Source organism: Mesoplodon densirostris, chromosome 5 (assembly GCF_025265405.1).
Source record: "Mesoplodon densirostris isolate mMesDen1 chromosome 5, mMesDen1 primary haplotype, whole genome shotgun sequence".
NCBI lineage: Eukaryota > Metazoa > Chordata > Mammalia > Artiodactyla > Ziphiidae > Mesoplodon > Mesoplodon densirostris.
In genome coordinates, this window is record NC_082665.1 from 78,325,037 (window position 1) to 78,343,539 (window position 18,503).

At 48.8% G+C, this 18,503-nt stretch overlaps 1 protein-coding gene and 1 pseudogene across 1 annotated transcript in view; both read right to left on the reverse strand.

Moving 5' to 3' along the window:
• LOC132490658 (death-inducer obliterator 1-like) overlaps positions 1-13,941 on the reverse strand; it is a 52,724-nt gene extending 38,783 nt beyond the window's left edge. The window contains 1 exon segment of the mRNA XM_060099051.1: positions 13,856-13,941. The gene's annotated coding sequence lies outside the window, so the exon portion shown is untranslated.
• LOC132490659 (transcription factor-like 5 protein) lies at positions 13,852-18,301 on the reverse strand (annotated as a pseudogene).
• Positions 18,302-18,503: the final 202 nt, after the last annotated feature.

Below are 18,503 nucleotides of genomic sequence, written 5' to 3' on the forward strand. Positions count from 1 at the left end.
ATTCCATTTTTATTAATGGGACAGTCACTAACGAGGCCACGCCCAGGAATTTGAGAGGACATGCGACATCCTGCCGCCCTGGCAGCGGTCCCCCTCAGCGACCCCACGCTCATCCTGACTCGACTGCCCTAGTGGCACTGCAGTCCTTTACGTGGCCAATCCAAAGTCTGCTGCTTGCCAAATAACACTGTCATTCAAATTCCACTGAAGCAAAAGGACCCACAGCACGATAAGCTTCTCAAGCGGTAACTACAGAGAGAAATCTAGGAACCACCTGCTGTTCAAAACTTCTTAGGTGGTTTTGCCTCACAGGTCTGTGCAGACAAAAAGTCAAACTTGTTGCTGAAAAGCTCGCCACGACTGGTGCCTCGGCAAAGCTCTGGTGAGGCCGGGACCCCAGCTCCCCCTTGGCGGGCGGGCAGCGGGCACTCTGGTTTCTCTCTATCCACTTCCTAGTGAAAACACAGGCTTGTGACCTCGGTGGGCAGCTCTCCAAAAGCGCTTCAGGAACAACCAGCAGAGCCACCTGAATGCGTCCAGGGTAAGGTGGAGGCAACGAGGCTTTCCCTGTCCTCTACGGAACCGCTTGCTACCTTGGATGGACTCCTGCTGGGGTCTGCACGTTTGTGTCCCCGGAGCCCTCCTGAATGGGATATCTGCCCTGGAAAAGAGGCCCCAGAGCCCACCTGGCCCTGCCACCGGGACCCAACTGCCCCGGCATCTTGACCTCGGGCCTCCCGCCTTCAGAGCTGCAAGAAATCAAGTCCACTGTGTCAAAGCTCCTAGCCTGTGGTCCTTGCCACGGCAGCCCGAGTGCACTGAGGCAGCTCCCTCTTGTCTCTCAAGGAACAAGAAGACATGGCTTCAAACACTGGCAAGGGACTCTCTGAATCCTACACCCTGGGGGTTGGTGCTTGTAAGACAAGGCCCCCGCCAGGGTCTTAGGGACCCTCTGAACTGCACAGGCTCCTGTCCTCACCGAGTCTGCAAGATGGGGCAGGTCTGGCTAAATGCCCAGGACAACACTGGGATGGGCCCCCAAACGGGAGCCTCCCCCATCCTTCCCCAACCAAGACAGAGGGTGTGACTGTGAGGTGGGGGGGGAGGGTCACAGACGGGACCTGGGCACAGTAAGTCGCTCCCCAGGACAGTCAGCCCTGCTGGGCACCTCAGGGGTTGCTTCCTAGGGACCCTGATCCTCCAGCTCCGCCCCCCTAACCACCCACCCTATCGCTTTCATATCCGCAGTGGTCTGTCTGGGCCCCGAGTGCACCCGGGCTGGCTACTCCCTTCCAGCACCCACGGGGGCACTGCTCGAGATCCCCGTGTCACCCGTAGCACCCAGTGCAGGCCCGGTGCACCGTGTCTCGCTGCGGCAAGAGCTGTTGGTAAGGATCCGGTGAGAGGCTGTGGGTGAGGACAGCCTACGATAAAGGCAAAATGCCACCGTTCCCTCAGGCCCCAAGACCCCTGGGGCCTCCTCACCCACAGCGCACCCCGGCTGTACTCTGGGGCTCTGGTTCCCGCCGGTCCACTTTGAGGGGGACGTGTGTACTGAACCCTCTTCACTGGGGACCACAAACTAGCCAGATAGTCCACGCTTTTCACAAAGAGCGAGAACGTGGTGGAGGGCCCCCTGAAAACATTGCCTATCTTCTTAAAGGTAACCCATTTCCCCAGGTGTTAAAGTTCAGAGTCAACTGGCTTTTCAAATTCCCATTTCTCAACAACAAGAGCATTTCTAACCATGACCTACAGCAGAGGTTCTCAAAGTGTGGCCCCCGGGCCTTTCAGGAGGGCCCCCCCAAGGTCAAACTATTTGCACAACACTAAGGGCACAGACGTGGTGGTTTCTCAGAAGCCAAATGACAGAGACAGGACGAAGGAGACAAGAGAATCCGGCTACTGTCGCTTAAGCCAGACGTTCAGGAGACCTGCAAAACCCTAGGACAACACTACCTTTCTCATTAAGTTGTTTTTCTTTTGAAACATAGTTGCCATAAAGTGTTATTTATGTTATTATTTTTAAGTACATTTAAATGTCTCATTTTTAATGCCAAATATGGAAAATATCCATGGACACAACATAAACAAAAGCCCTCTGGGGTCCTTGTTAATTTCAGGTGTAAAGGGGTCAGTCTGAGTGTGGCCAACGGCACAGACCTGACACGACTGGCTACTTCAAAGGGCTGCTCTTGATGGGCCAGTGAGCCTGCAGGGCCGGGACAGTGACGCTCCAGGAGGCTGCGCTCCCAGACCCTCCCCACCTCTCCTCGGATGGCTGAGAGGCACCGGTTATGAAACGGCGGCATTCAGAGGGACGGCCACCCGAGTCCAAAGAGAAAATGGCTGGAGGAGAAACCGAAGGCCTGCTGCTTCTCACAAGTACGTGCTTCATGAGTGGAGCTGCACCTCATGCCTCAGGCCAAGGGGCAAAAGGAATGCTTGGAGACCTTGGAAACGCAAACGTCAAGAATTCAACTGTATACTTGAGCTGGAATCTTCCTTTCTTTCTCTGAGATTAGAAGAGGCCAATGTCTACCTTTGGGGGGCTGTGGGGAAGGTCCAAGCTTAAATAAAGCAGTTGTTAAATAAAAACAGGATTTTACAGATCCACGCAGAGCTCAACTTGAGGCAACTTCTCCGACTCCTGCCACCACTGCCCGGGTCGCCAAAGTGCAGAAGAAAGCCACCTTACTACTAAAAACACAAATACTGTTTAAATTACAATCTAACAAACCTAAAGAGTCAATGGCTAGCACTGACCTAGCCCTGTCTCCATGGGGCACTGGGGGCATTTCAGGGGGACCACTCCTTGTGCCGGCTCAGCATGCCAAGTCCTGACCAAGGCAGCCCCCAGTGTCCTCCTCCGCTGACCACAGCATGACCACACCCACACACTAACAAGTAGGCTAAGTCCTCTGATAAGCAGAGAGGGGGCTGGGAGGCTCAAGGGGCAGCACCACGGAAGAAGGCAGGCTTCACACCAGGGTGTCCCTGCCTTCAACCCCAACTGCAAACCTAACAGCTAGGTGTGCTGCCCAGGGAAATGGGGACAACTGTGAAACTCCATCGTGTCAAGTGCCAGTCAGAATATGATAAATAACCTGTGTCATTTGTAAGGGGGCTCCCAGCATGCCTTTTTTTTTTAAAACTAAGGGACACAAACCAGTGTCCATCACCAGGAGACCAGTTTGAGAAAAACCGAGAAACAGCCGTATGATGCAATACTTTAAGACTGTAATTAAAGGATGATGAACTCCACAGCCCCTGCCATGGAAAGAGCCCCACACCCTTGAGCGAAGCCAGCAGGTAACAGTTCCCAGCACATCTTGACCCCCACCCCCACCCTGCCCCAACCAAGTTCACAAACACATCCACAGGTGTAACTGGGCTTCCAAATGGTGCCATTTCTGGGGTTTCTGCTTTCTTTATATCCTTTCATATTTTATATCCTTTCTTTATATCCTAATTTTCTCTATATATAAACTTATCTTTGCAACCCATACACAGTACAGCTCTCTTTACATTGGGGGAGAACCTCATTTCCCTTCCTGTAGTAAAGGTGTATTAAATACCTCTTGAGTGTCTCTATCAGCATATGGAAAACAAAACCATAGCACCTAAGTTTGACACTCAAGAGAGAAACTTCTGCTTCACAAACTCCAAACAAGATAATCACACCGACTAAGTAGGTTGTACAATCACGGCTACAACAATTCTTATTAAAATGCGTACAATTACCTATTCAACTTCACGCAACAACTTACCCTCAAAATTAGAGGTGACCTTTCAACAATGCAGGAACTGGACTCCCATCCATTTCCCGTGTATAACTTATACTTGGCCTCCGTATACAGCAGACTGTGCAGTACCGTACTATGTACTACTGGAAAAAGTCCCTGTGTAAGTGCACCCGGACCGTTCAAACCCATGTTGTTCAAGGGTCAACTACACTACTCAAAAAAATAAAATGAAGAGAACAGTATGGAGGTTCCTTTAAAAACTAGAGTTGCTGTATGATCCAGCAATCCCAGTCCTGGGCATGTATCAACCTAAATGTCCACTGATGGATGCAATGGATAAAGAAGATGTGGTTAATGTATACATCAAAACATTACTCAGCTATAATGAAATGCCATTTGCAGCAACATACATGGACCCAGAGATTATTATACTAAATGAAATCAGAGAAAGACGAATATATATCACTTATATGTGGAATCTAAAAAACTTGACATAAATAAACTTACTTATTACAAAACAGAAATAGACTCAGACGTAGAAAACAAAGTGTATCCCACAGCCCGCATGCTCGGGCAGGGGGATAAATTAGAGTTTGGAATTTAAAAAGAAAAAGGCCTAAGCGAGAGACTCCAGGAAGCGTGGGCGCTTAAGATCAACGGAGCTCAATGTAGACCGTTAGGCCTCCTCCTTCCCAAATAGTACATGTCCATTAGCTTTTAGTCACACAGCCTTTGCAGTGGAATTAACACACATCATTTGATGCTGGCCTTAAAGAGAGTAACATTAGGTTTCCACTGTACCTGACGCCACCATTTAAGTAAGAAGAAATGCAAAAGGGACTCTTTAAGGAAAGTTTTTCTTAAAGGACTTCCCGAAGCCACCAGTTGTATGAGAAATCAGGCCTCTACTGGACACAGTGCCAACTGCAGGGACCCAAGGACAACAGTGAACTGACCTGTAAACATTCAATCTTCGCTCTGTAAGAGCCAAATGGAAGTCACTTGGTAGCTTGCAACACGTGGATAAAAAAGGTAAAACACGTCATGTTAACAGAAATAAAAAACAATCAGTACCTGGAACATCTGGAAAACACACACAAAAAAGACCCAGTCCGCGGGCTGCCAGGGAAGGGGCTCCGCGCCAATAAGGCACCCTGTGCTCAGTCACGGAGAGACTTCCAGTGTCAACAGCAGGACCCACAACTCCACCACCAAGAAGAAAACGGGAGCCGAGTCCCCACTCCAAACCCTCCCCGCCTCACCAAGAAGATAAACCCCACCCACACGAAGGGCCACCTGAAGCACTGGGCGTCGCCCCGTGTCCAGGTTCCAGTGACGCATTTCCTCCACAAGCCATGGTGATGCTCACACACGCATACATGCTGGGAGGGGCACTGCTCGCCAGAAAGAAATGGTGATCCCCGGTAACAGCAGACAATCAGGGGAGGGGCCCACGGCCCAACTTTTAATTCCGCCCTTTCTTATCAGAGCATAACTCGCTTCGCCTGGAACAGCCTGAATTTAATCGAATACTAATACAAGACAGTTCTCGGTGGAAAATCAGAAGGAAATTAAAGATACACCTTATTCCTAAACTCACTGCTAACCTAAGTCTGCAAGAACACGGGCAGCTAGGAAACAGAAGGTGCTCAGGAAATGCATTAGGCAGAACGCTTCACAACAGGGTTGGGGCTGGGCCTCCCCAGGCGACCCCTGAGACGTCTCTGCCGTGTTAAGATGGGAGAGCAGAGGACTAGACGTGGAGACGTGTATGGTCAATACACGCCACCCTCAAGTGCCAACAAGGGGCCCCAGGCTCCAGGGACACGGCTGCCGACCCTCACAGGACCCCATTACACACGTCTCCAGGGCTGGGAAGGCCACTCTTCTGGTCCCTGCTACAACCAGGGTGCTTGGCACACAGGATGCAATAAATGTTTGTTGAATACAACAAGAAATCGTTCTAAAGGTCACAGATCTTATTTCCTTAAAATCCATGACTAAGATATGGGGATATGTGCATGTGGATAGCTGATTCACTTTGTTATAAAAGAGAAACTAACAAACCATTTTAAGCAACTATACTCCAATAAAGATGTTGGAAAAAAAATCCAGGGCTAAAGCACCTTTCTTGGAAACATGAAGGCAGGGACTACGTAGCTCTGGGGAAATCATGGAACATTTCTTTGGGGTTGGCCCAACGGCCCAGTTAGAACCCAGCTCTGCGATCTGGATTGCTGGATCTGGAATCAAGGGGTGCGAATGGGGTGGCCCCTCTATCTATTACCTCTCCTGATGCCCCGCAGAATCTGTGTTTCCTGTCCTGTGACTCTCGGATCTAGAGGGCTCAGTCCCGAGGGGAAGAGAGCTTCCTCGCGGGGACGCAGTGAGGCTTCCTGGGGCCGTCGCGGGAGGCTGTGGCCTGGCCACTTGGGACTCTTCAGGCCCAAAGCAGGGGTGGCAGGGCCCGACTGTCCAGGGTGAGGAGCCGGAGAACCCAGGTCCTCTTCGTCCTCCAGGCCTGTGGACTGCCACAGCGATGCCCTCGGGCCCGACGGCTGAGCCTCAGACCCGGCAGAAGCAAAGGTTTGGGTCACCCACCAGGCCACGGACTCCCAGCAGCTGCTCGGGGGCCCAGGGATCGTGGACGGGTTCATGGAGGAGGGTCGTGGAGGAGGTTTGGAGGAGGCCAAACACTGCTCGTTTGGCACCTGCAAGAAACGCTGAATTTTTTTTCACAGCAACTGGTGGCACCAAATTGGCTTTACTGTGTGCAGGCAAGTGGACCCAAATATCGTTCAGTACCATTCAGCCTCATCAATAAACAAACAGCAAGGAAAATAGGAAAGGGGAGCCATAACAGATTAAAAGGTATTTAAGAGCTATGAACCAAATGCCGTGTTTGGATACTGATTTAAGGAAGTCAACAGTAAAAAGACACTTGTGAGCCAATCAGAGAAATCTGGACAGGGATGGTGATTAAGGAAGATGATGATGACGTGATTGTGCTTTTAAACAGCCCTTTTCTTTTTAGAGATACATTTGTGAATCAAAATGATATGACATCTGGAAATGCTTTAAAATAACTCAGTGACGGTGGGAGGATGGCGATGTATAGGTGAAATATAATTATGCCTGAAGCTGAGTTATTGCACACGGGAGTTCATTATTCTAGTCTCTCCGTTTTTGTGCATGTATACATTTCTGTAAGTTTTTGTTTTTAAGCACAGCATTCCTACACAATTAAGTCTAAGTTTATATGTTTTTATTGCGGTAAAATATATATAACATAAAATTTGCCATTTTTTACCATTTGGAAGTGTACAATTCAGTGGCTTAAGTACATTCACAATGTTGTGTAAACATCACCGTTATCTATTTGCAGCACTTTCTCATCTCCCCAAACTGAAACTCTGTCCTTGTGAAACATGTTCCCTCCATCCATCTGCCTCCCCCAGTCTCTGGCCCCCCTCATTCCATTTTTTGACGTTATGAATCTGATGACTCTAGGTACTTCATGTAAGTGGAATCATACAGTATTTGTCTTTTTGTGTCTGCCTTTTCCCGGTCAGCAGCCTGTTTTGGAGGTCCATCTATATTGTGAGGCATGTGTCAGAACTTCATTCCTTTTCATGGCTGAATAGTAATCCATTGGCTGTACAGACATTCTGCTTATCCATTCGTCTGTTGATTGGATTGTTTCCACCACTTGGATTGTTTCCACCTTTTGGTGACTATGAATAAAGCGGCTATGAACACTGGTATACAAATATCTGTTTCAGTCCCTGCTTTCTATTCTTCTGGGTAATTCCTATTCTTTTGGATCATATGGTAATTCTGTGTTTCACTTTCTGAGGACCCACCAGCTGCACCATTTTACATTCCCACCAGCAATCCCGAGGGCTGCAATTTCTCCACATCCTCACCAACACTTGTTATTTTCTTTTCTAAGAGCCACAGCCAATGGGTGTGAACTGCTATCTCACATCCATTAAAGTGCTGTTGATTTGCATTTCCCTGTTCATTGGTGATGTTGAGCATCTTTTCATGTGCTTATTGGCCATGTGCTTATCTTCTGTGGAGAAATGTCTATTCAAGTCCTTTGCCCATTTTGGAATTGTGCTGCCTCTTTGTTGCTGGACTACAATAGGTTTATATTTAATTTGTGTCCAGGAAGGGAAGTATAAGCGCTCTCTCTGCTGCCACTGCGCTGACTTCTGAGTCATCTGGAACGACTGGAGCACTCCACCTGTCCACACGCTAAGTGGCATCCCAACCAAGGCCATCTGCCATTTGCAACAACTGTCTATGCTCAGAAGCTATATCTGCACATAAATACATTCTAATTTCCTTCCCCAAATTTAAAAGATTTTCAACGGGTCTTAATGCAATGTAAGATGAACCATGGTTTGATATATTGGTTTCTATATTCTGACACCCAAAGCCCAACTATAAAATATTTGCCTATATTTCAGAAGGTAGAATTTACCTTTGAGAATACCTAAATAGAAGTCCGAAGGAAGACAAGAATCATCTCTCAGATGTAAGAAAGTACTTCAAGAGATTTTCTAAACAATCGTCATAAAATGAGGTGGATAGCCCTGGGCACCCGTCTTTATTGTGAATACTTCTGCCAGCAGTGGGGTTAAGGTGTAGCTCAGTCTAGACTCTCACGAGGTCCCTGCGACTCAGTTCATGGGAACTTGGGGTGACCGTGAAAGAGGGAGACAAGTGGACACCTCCCGCCCTTGACTGCCTCAAAGGGAAGCTAGTAATTGTTACTCTGCTCTCTCAAGTAGCGTCTATTTCAATGAAACTTAAGTGAAATAGCTGAGTTTGAAGGGATTTTTACAACTCATCAGACACCCGGAGATGACCTCTGGTCAAAGTTGGATATTCACATTAAATTTGTAAATAGGAGAAGGTCAATAATAAAAACTATTTTTCGTAGGAAAAAGAAAGACTGTTCCAATTACATGTCAAGAAATTATACCAGGAAGTCAGGAAGAGGAAGAAAACTGGTGTCATCTGTACAGAGAGACGAGAGACTTAAAGGAAAAGGGTTAATGAAACCAAGAGGGGTGACAAACTTTGGGGCCCAGGTGGGAGGGTGTGCCCCCGACACTCAGCCACACTGAGAGCCCCACAGAGATGGGACAAGGCCAGTCACGGCGGGAGATGCCACAGGGGCTCTCAGAACCACAGGTCTGACAGACAAGAGAGGACAGGAAAGGCCTGTATCACAATTCGTAACCTCAACCTAATAAACATACACAATTCGCCAAACAGAGAATGCACATCCTTTCCAAGTAAACACAGAATTTAAAAAAATTGACCACATAAGAGGTCACAATGGAAGTCTCAACAAGATTTTAAAAACTGCCATCTTCACTGATCACAATGTGATAAATAAATGGGAGGTATAGATAAAATGCTGTTCTTACAAAGAACAGTCTTATCTGCAAAACGGAAACAGACTCACAGACATAGAGAACAGACTGGTGGTTGTCAAGGGGGTGGGGGTGGGGGATTGATGGAGTGGGAGCTTGGGGTTAGCAGATGCAAACTATTACATATAGGATGGATAAACAAGGTCCTAACCCTATATAGGGTTACAGTTCCCTGTATAGCACAGGGAACTATATTCAGTATCCTGTGATAAAACATAATGGAAAAGAATATGGAAAAGAATGTATGTGTATATATATATATACGTGTGTGTATATATATGTGTATATACATATATATACACCTGAGTCACTTGGCTCTAGAGCAGAAATTAACACAACATTGTGAATCAACTATACTTCAATAAAATAAATTTAAAATAAAAAGGACAGAATTCCTACTGCACAGGAAAGGGAGAAGTAATAGTACAGCTAAATCTGATAACTGGGGATGGTGTGCAAGGACAAGTGGGTGCGGGGCGGCCCCCAGCCCATCTTCAGGTGGAGGAGGGAAGACAAAGCAGGGGGGCAGCGCCACTGTCCTGCCCAATCACTGTGATGGTGACATGACAGAGGAGAGGGGAGCACAGAGTGAGAGACTGCCCCACAGCCCCAGAGCCTGGCTAGGGTTCAAGGTCATGAACCCAAAATGTCACCTCACAACAACTGTGTCACCAGTGATCCTGGATTGGGGCTGGACGGGGGAAAATGGTGTAGAGGATGTTACTGGGACAAGAGGCAAAATTTGAATTAGATAAGAGTATTACAGCAATGTTAAGTGTCCTGATTTGGGCCATTGTATTCTGGTTATGTAAGATAATGTAATATTCTTTAAAATCACAGACTAAACTGTTTGGGTATCAAGGGGCATGGTGCCCACAGGTTACCATCAAATGGTTGAGACTGCGAGAGACAGAACAAATGGGGCAAAATGTGAACAACTGGGGGTTCTGGGTAAACCTGGGTGGGCACACAAGGAGCTCTTAGCACTCATCTTGGAATTTTCCTGCAAGTTTAAAATTATATAAAAATTTTTAATTACCATCAATAAATACAACGAATCATCTAAATCCAGGGTTCTACAGGCACCTGTCTGGCCCGATCTCTTCAAAATCTCAGTGCCGTAATACAAACTGTGGGGTAGGAAGGCCTGCTATAGCTTAGAGACAGAAAAACGTCACTGAAGGCAACACAGGAGCATGGCTGGGTGCTGGTTTGGAAAAACACGCAGCCATAAAAGTCACCTTTAGAACATCTGGGGGACATGGGAATACGGACTGGGTAGTAGATGGTATAAGACAATGACTATCGACCTTGTGAGGTGTGAAAACGGCACTGGCGTTACGTGGGCGACGCAGGCGTAAATATTTAGAGGTGACGGGTCATGACATCTGTCATTGTCTTAGAAATTGTGCTGTGCGCGTGCACGTGTGTGTTAAACACGGTAAATGTTGACGGCTCAGACTAGGTGAGGGGAGGGCAGGTGTTCAGTGAACTCTGTGCTCATTAGGAAAATAAAACAAAGCGAACCACCTGCTTGCAGACTCGTTTACTCATTCTCAACTTCTCCACCTGACGCCTCCTGGGCACTGAAAACCTAGCTCGTCGGACACAGAACGTGGATTCCGCCCCACCCCATCCTGCTCGTCCACACGTCTTCCCATCTCAGGAAACGGCGCCACCCGCCCACCTGCTCCAGCCACACGCCCCACCGTGATCCCCACTTCCTCTGCCCAGCAGCCCTACATCCAGCACCGCGGGCCCTGGCCAGTCACAGCAGAGCGGCTGCGGCCTCTGACCAGGGTCTGTGTCTCCACTCCTGCCCACCCCCAACCTCTCCTCCTGGAGTCCAGTCTCCCTGCTGCACAGCAGGGAGAGCCATCTTTGCAGCATGTCAACCAGACCCCACACCGGGATGGAGGTGGTCCATTCACCCTCGACCTCTTAGCTGCTTCCCTCCAGCCCACGGGGTCTCTGTCTTATTCAAGGTGCCCCCAGTGTCTGGGACACAAGCCTGGGTAGAGTCGGAACAGACCTGGGGGATGACATGTGTACTGAAATAATTTAGGAAAATCATGGAAGACTTTTGTGTATCACATTTTTCAAAATGTTCATGCAAGGAAGAGGGGGAAAGTCACTAAGGAAACAGGAAGGACACAAGGGTTTAAGCTACCTACCTTCTAATTCCCCCCCAAATTGCTACTGACGTCACACGTCACTTCAGCCTGTTTCCTGATGGGTCTTGTAATCCGACCCAGAAACAATCTACAACTTCAATGTAACTAAATTTCACAAATATTCAGGAAGCCTAAGACACATAAAAATTAATGTCCGGAAGTTTTTAACCTATTTAAGCTTTGAGTAGAGATAGTGACAGTTAAGTTTTTTTATTGCTGTAAACACCTTCATCATATTTGAAGGAATCATATAAATAAGAGTTTACCACTATTACGTACACACAGCCAACCATTAAATCATTGTTTTAAATAGAAAAGCTTCATTTTTTTACAATAAACCAAGTCTATCGATAAAAAATAATGTTAAAGAGTAACCACACTATAAATAACCAGAAATGATCCAATCAGCACAAACTGCACACAGGGATCGCTTTCAAAGGCAACTAAATATACAAGGAAAATAAGGAACTGGACGAAATTACGAAATACACAAGATGGAAATGCCCATAGGCACAGAAAAGGGAAACGGAGAAGACAAACTCTTAGCACTCAGCCCCAGGGGCCTCACTCCAGGCGGCCTGGGGCGCTCGGCCGGCCGCTGCCCCAGGATCTAGATACGGAAGGCTCTTTTGCAAAAGGTTCCACGTTTACAGTGCCAACCTCAGCTCGGTTCTCTAACCAGGCCCGTGCTGCCGTCAACGGCAGCGACTACACGACAGCCGGGACCAGCAGCAAAACCCGGACGCTCTTCACTAAGGCCTCATCTACAGCGGCCAGCCCCCCTTCAGTGGCCCACTAAGCCCAGTTGCGCTCCCTGCAAAGTTTCCTGTTTACTTCTCCTGGGTCAGGAGCAAGGACCAGATCGAAGTCTCTAGACCAAGGATGGACCCAAACCCCCTGAAACTGGAAGCAAAATTGTGTGTGTGTTTCTTCTGGGCAGGACATTCTTTCACTCACCTGCCCTCCAGGTGCCAAGAAAGTCACAGAAGCTAGGATTCACAGCTTTGATCCTCCAGGGGTCCCGGTTCATAAAGGACCACAGGCTACCAGCCGGTTAATATCCCCAAACCTGGTCGTTTTAGGGATGATTTACATCACAACTGGAGTCTTAGACCATCTTTAACTTTTACGAACTACGTTCAGATAATACGGCCCTTGTTTCCATTTCCCCACCTGTACGCTCAGAACTTTAGAGCAACTTTCTAAGATAACAACAACAGCAGGAATTCTCTAGATGCTCTCTAACTGCAGGCACTGGGCCAGACACTACATTTCAGCTTCTTTACTTCCTGTGTCCCATATACGCAGTAGGTAATATACCTATTTTATAGACGAGAGACTCAGGTGGAGAGGTAAAGAATGTGTAGGAAGTTGTTAAACTAGGGAATGGCAGAGCAAGAATTTAAACTTTTACCGTCAACACATAGTACATATAAGGCTTTTTTTCAGACAGTAGGTGCTCAGCAAATGTTTATTAAATAAATATAAACCATGCCCATTATGATTCACGGTGAGTTCAGTGATGCCCATCACTTGGCGTGTATGTGCGGACACACCCTTAGGAAAGGGATCTAGATGCCTAGCTTTAATATATCCCTTTAAACAAATAAATTTCCACCGCTCCACACTGTAGGTTCAGAGATGAATATTTGTCTTGCTCAATGCTCTATTTCCTGAGCCTAAAACAGAAACCGGTACAAAGTACTCAATAAATGACTAAGTTAATTAACTCTATGTTAGGGAATCATCCCGTACCCAGCTATAACAGAAAAAGTAACCACCTTTTGCTTCTACACAGAACAGCACAAATAAAATCCACAGATAAAGCAACTTACATATGCTGTAACTTCCTCCTTCTTCAATATCCTTAAAAGAACCAAGCAAAACGGAGTAACCCAGTGTGCAGGCGGACTCCCTCCCAGGAAGGCGGCCCCGGCCAGCACCTGGGAACTTAGATTTCGGGGGGGTTCCCACCACCATTGGTCACTGGCTTATGCTAAACACCAGCTTTCCTTCTGGGCGTCTGGGATTTGGCCGCGTGCCACCTAGGGAATACCCCCCACAACCAGCCCCCAGCAGGATCCATGGCCCCGAGTCTCTAAGGAGCTTTGCTGTCCGGGAACATGTCACCAGTGCTGGGGGGTGACAGGCATCCTGAGTGGCTCCACTGAGAGGTGTTCTGGGGAGCTGGCGCCTGGGGCCCCTAGACCTCTCCCCATGCGCCTCTGCTGACTTTGCTGGGTTCTTTGCCCAAAATAAATCAAAGCCATGAGTCCTCCTAATGAATCTTCAAACCTGGGGGTGGTCTTGGCTACCCCCATCCACCTAGCAAAGCAAGGTGACCATTGACTCTTGCCAGCTTTCCCTCCCTTGAACACAGAAGTGCCTGCACCATTGTTTTCTACAAAAAGGTGCCTGTTACCAGCACTGACTCTCATCAGCTTGGCGTCTAGGACAACTGTATACCACCGACAGCACGCATTACCTTCTATCTCTTTCCATGCGGTTGTGCCTCTCCCTCCGCTGGGACTGCCCCGTGGGGGCCCGCTCTGCCTCTGCTCCCCGAGGGCGGCCTGGGGCGACTCCACGGACGGCCAAGCACCCTGCGCTGCTGTGGAGCCTTCACCCACATTCCGGAGCTCTCCCAGGGTTCTTCGTTCTCTGTTTCTGTCCAACTGACGTATCCTACTGCGACTCCTCTTATTTCTTGCTTGTTTACATAGCGCTTCTTCTTTGCAAAAGAAGGAAAAAGTGGTATTTTAATTGTTTGGTTCTTCTAAACTTACCCTCGTGAATGCTGAATATATTTTTTCCTATTTTCGATCCAAGATATAAACGTGAATGGGTAAGGAGCACACAGAACCAAACAAGAAGCGCTCCAAAATTCCATAGAAACATCCGGCACAAGGCTCTAGGTTTCAAACTATACAACTGAACATAAACTAAATTAAAACACCCCAGAGGGCTTTCCTGGTGGCGCAGTGGCTGAGTGTCCGCCTGCTGCTGCAGGGGACACGGGTTCATGCCCCGGTCCGGGAAGATCCCACATGCCGCAGAGCGGCTGGCCCCGTGAGCCATGGCCACTGAGCCTGCGCGTCCGGAGCCTGTGTTCCGCAACGGGAGAGGCCACAACAGTGAGAGGCCCACGTACCGCAAAAAAAAAAACACCCCAGGTATTATGTAATCAATGCAGCTTATACAGCAATACAATCAAAAGTCCCCCTTTTAAATTAAGAGCCATTTTAACTGTCATCTATGAATAAAAAAACCAAGAAGTTGTTTGATTTTTCTGATATTCAGAATGGGAAAAAAAAAACAAACCTAGAAATATTTTCTCCAAAAGATTTTCTTGATATGCAATTATTCTAAGATGACAACTGATATTCTAACTGCAATGCTCAGAAGAGGATAGAACCTAAGTGGTTTAGGATTAAACACGCCCTCACCTTACAAGTGAGATTCCCCCCACAAAAGGAGTAATCACGTCATAGCTTTGACCTGTGCTACAGAAATATGTCAAATTTCTATCACAGTACAGCAGGCGTCTAATAAGTACCTATGGTGATGTGCATTCCCGAGGTACCGTACAAAGCCAAACCCTCTACGGTGAAAGAATCACTTAACACACATTTCAGAATGGTGATAACTTTTCAAAAGGCATAGAGAGGAATTCACAAGTATTGGTAATATTTTGGTTCTTCAGCTGAGTAGTCAGTACAGGGACTATTTTAATTTTAACCTTTATACCTTACAAATGCTAACATATACTTTCACGAGCAATGTCATAAGAACAATGAAAAATTAATCACTGGCGTGGGAGAAAGACGGAGAGCTCCATCCCTACCCTGTCTTTATCAGCTCTTGAAAAGCTGAGTGTAAGCTGTGTTATTGTCGGATAACTCGAAAAAGAATGTTTTCCAGGAAAAACGGATTGAGGGTTAACATCAGGGGTAAGCAAAGTTTGCCTTCAGAAGTTTCTTTCTTTCTAAGACTTTCTGTATCACCTTATGGCCTCTTGCTACCAACTCAATCCTTTGCCCATCTGCAGATGGTCCCCTTAAGCTCTGAGCGGATTTCAGACTCCTGCCTCACTCATGAAGTATGAAATAAGAGACAAAAAAAAAAAAAACCCTAAATTTGCTGTCAGTATCGAAAATGTACCTAAGTCTATCATGTTTCTGTTTAAGGAGATTACTGTTAAGAAAAAGCAGCCCCTAAACTCAACGTTTCCAGGCCAAGGATAAACGTGATGTTCAAAATTCGCAAGCATGTTCCAAGTGAGGTGACTGGGCAGAGGGACAGAAGAATTCCTAATATGCAAGCAGGCTTCCGAGATCCTTTCATTGGTTTATAAACCAGCTCTCTCCCCTCCCCAACCCGTGGCCAAAAAAAAAAAGGGGGGGGGCAGAGACATCAGGCAGGAGGAGAAAGCACCTGCCAGCTTCTGTTTTATCGCTTACCTCCTACTTTAATCCGAACCTGCTCAGGCAAAGCTTTGTTTCTACTACCCAAAGTCTGTTTAGTGGATTCAATTTACTTCTGATAACAGAAAGAAAATGCTCTCGGCAATCCAATATCCTGATGCTTGGTAGCTTCAAGTACAGAACGTGAGTTACTACAAGTCTGGAAAACAATGAAGCAACAGGAACGTTATCAACAGGTGACAATCTCCTCTCTACGCACAAATAAAAGGCACTTTAATAGAAGTAACGTCAAAGTTATTCACATGAACTTGAAGAACTTTAGGTGCACGAAGGATTTTTAAATATCCCCGAACCACATAAATACTCTCGATTTTAACAAGTTATCGAGCTCAATGAAAGAAAGAAACATCCTTGGGACCTAACTAAAATACAATTTATCCATTTACCACAAAAGAGCAAAGCTTCACAAATCATTTTCCCTACCTGTGTTTGTGAAAGATTAGAATTTCCACTAGTAGAGCAACTATTTGCAGTAAACAGAGGGTATGTAAATTGAAGAGCAGTAGTTGCAGCAGCTGTTTTATTTTTCACTAATGTTCTACATTTGTTTTGTTGCTGATGAAGTGGAACATTCATTAATTCGGATGGATGGCGAATAAGAGTTACCAAACTGCCAAGACAAAAGAAACCTAGAAACACATGAAGAGTATGTGGCAGGTAAGTTTCCTGAAACACCACAATCACTATCACACTCTAATGGCTAACATTTGATTTTCTGGATAGGAACTCGAATCTGTTACCATGAATGCCCCCCATCATGGAAATCTCTACAAAACAATTATCAGCTAGTGTTGTAGGGGACAAGTTCAAACTTTCTTCCTCACATTGGAAGGTGTGGCTGTGTGTCATCTTTTAGTTACACCTCCCTTCCCATTACACTTCTGACACCAATCTCTGGGTTTTTTTTGGCCATCCTCCAAAATCTGACGACTATGGGCAAAATGGGGAAAACGACAGGGTGGGGACAGACAGAAAGCTGAGGAGACACCCTAGCAGACAGGCTACTACTCCTCTCCGATAGTTGTTGCTGCGAGATCACTTATGGGCTGGCAGTCTGGCTGAAGGATGAAGCTGCATTTTACACTCAAAGCCTCACAACATGACGTCTGTCCTCCCAGGGGATGCATCTGTGCAAGATCAGGTCAGGCTCAACCTGAGTCAACAGACGGGGAAGCAGAGGTCTCTCCTGACATTTAGGTGGGTGATTTGGGGACAAAACCTTTCTTCCTCAGGAACATGTGTGCACTTATCTCAACTCATCTCTCTTCCACATGCAGACGCAGAGCGCACACCGCAAAGGTAATGCTGCAGGCTGTGTACTTGATATCTGCTTGCTGTGCCTGCACAGAGCACACAAACTTTCAGCTCAGCCTCCAGACCCACTGAGGTCTGCTCCCTGTTAAGATGCAAGCTGCAGTGAGGCCGCTGGCCTCTGCAGAAAACCCTGGTCTACATCCAGACCGAGGCTGGTGCTTCTCTGCACAGGACCCTGGTCTACACCCGGACCCAGGCTAGTGCCTCCCTGCAGAGGCCCCTGGTTCCACCCGGATACAGGCCGGTGGCCTCTGCTGAGGACCCTGGTCTACACCCACACCCAGGATGGTGCTTCTCTGCAAGGACCCTGGTCTATACCCGCACACAGCCTGGTGTTTCTCTGCACAGGACCCTGGTCTACACCCTGATCCAGCCGGGCCCGCTCCCTGGGGGATGCACCCACTGGTTGAGCGCCATGCCAGGCTCGGGGGGATCCGCACCGCGCGGGGCTGGCGGGGGCTCGGCTGCTATGCTGTTGAAGCCGTCCTCCAGGCGGACGCGCACCGCCGACTTGGCCCGCACCTCGCTCGCGCCCTCGCCGTTCTCCTTGCCGGCGCCGTCGGGCGCCTTGGGCCGGGGTGCGCCGGCGCCCGGCGTCTTCTCGGCGGCGCGGGGCGCGCCCGCCTCGCTCAGCAGCATCATGCGCAGCTCCTGGAAGTCGATGTGGCCCAGGCACTGGTTGGCGTCCGCGAAGCCACCATCGGCCAGCGCAGGCGGCACAGCACCGGGTACACGGGCGGCGCGACCCCGCCGCCGCGCCCACGGCCGCAGCGAAGCCCCCCGCCGCTGCGCCCGGCGCCGCCGCCGCCAGGAAGCAAGAGTTGACGCGCGTCTCCAGCTCGCCGGCGGCCTCCGCCGCCTCCATGTGCGAGTAGAGGATGTGCTGCAGCTGCGTGTACTCGATCTCCGTCATCTCCACAAGGCTCAGGTCGCTGGTCCTGAAACTCAGCCCCGCCTCGCCGAGCGCCGCGTCCGCGCCCTCGGGGCCCGCCGGCCCGCCCGCCTGCGGCGGCTCCTGCTGCCCGGGGCCCGACATCCCTGCGAAAAAGGCGTGTGGCGCGCGAGCGGGCCGGATGGGCCAGGCCGGGAGGTCGGGTACGCAGAAACCGACGGCCGCGGCGGGCCTGCGCCGCCCGCCCGCACGCAATGGCGGACCCTTCCCGGCCCCACCCCGTACCGCACCGCCCCGCCTGGAGGCCCCACCCCGAGGGCGGGCCACACCCATCGCCCGCCCCGCCCTCGCCGCGGCGCCCCATCCCGAGCTGCGCGCGCATGTTGGGGGCGCGGGGTTCTGGTGCCGGCGGCGCGGCGCGCCCGTCCAAGTCCAGTGCCTGA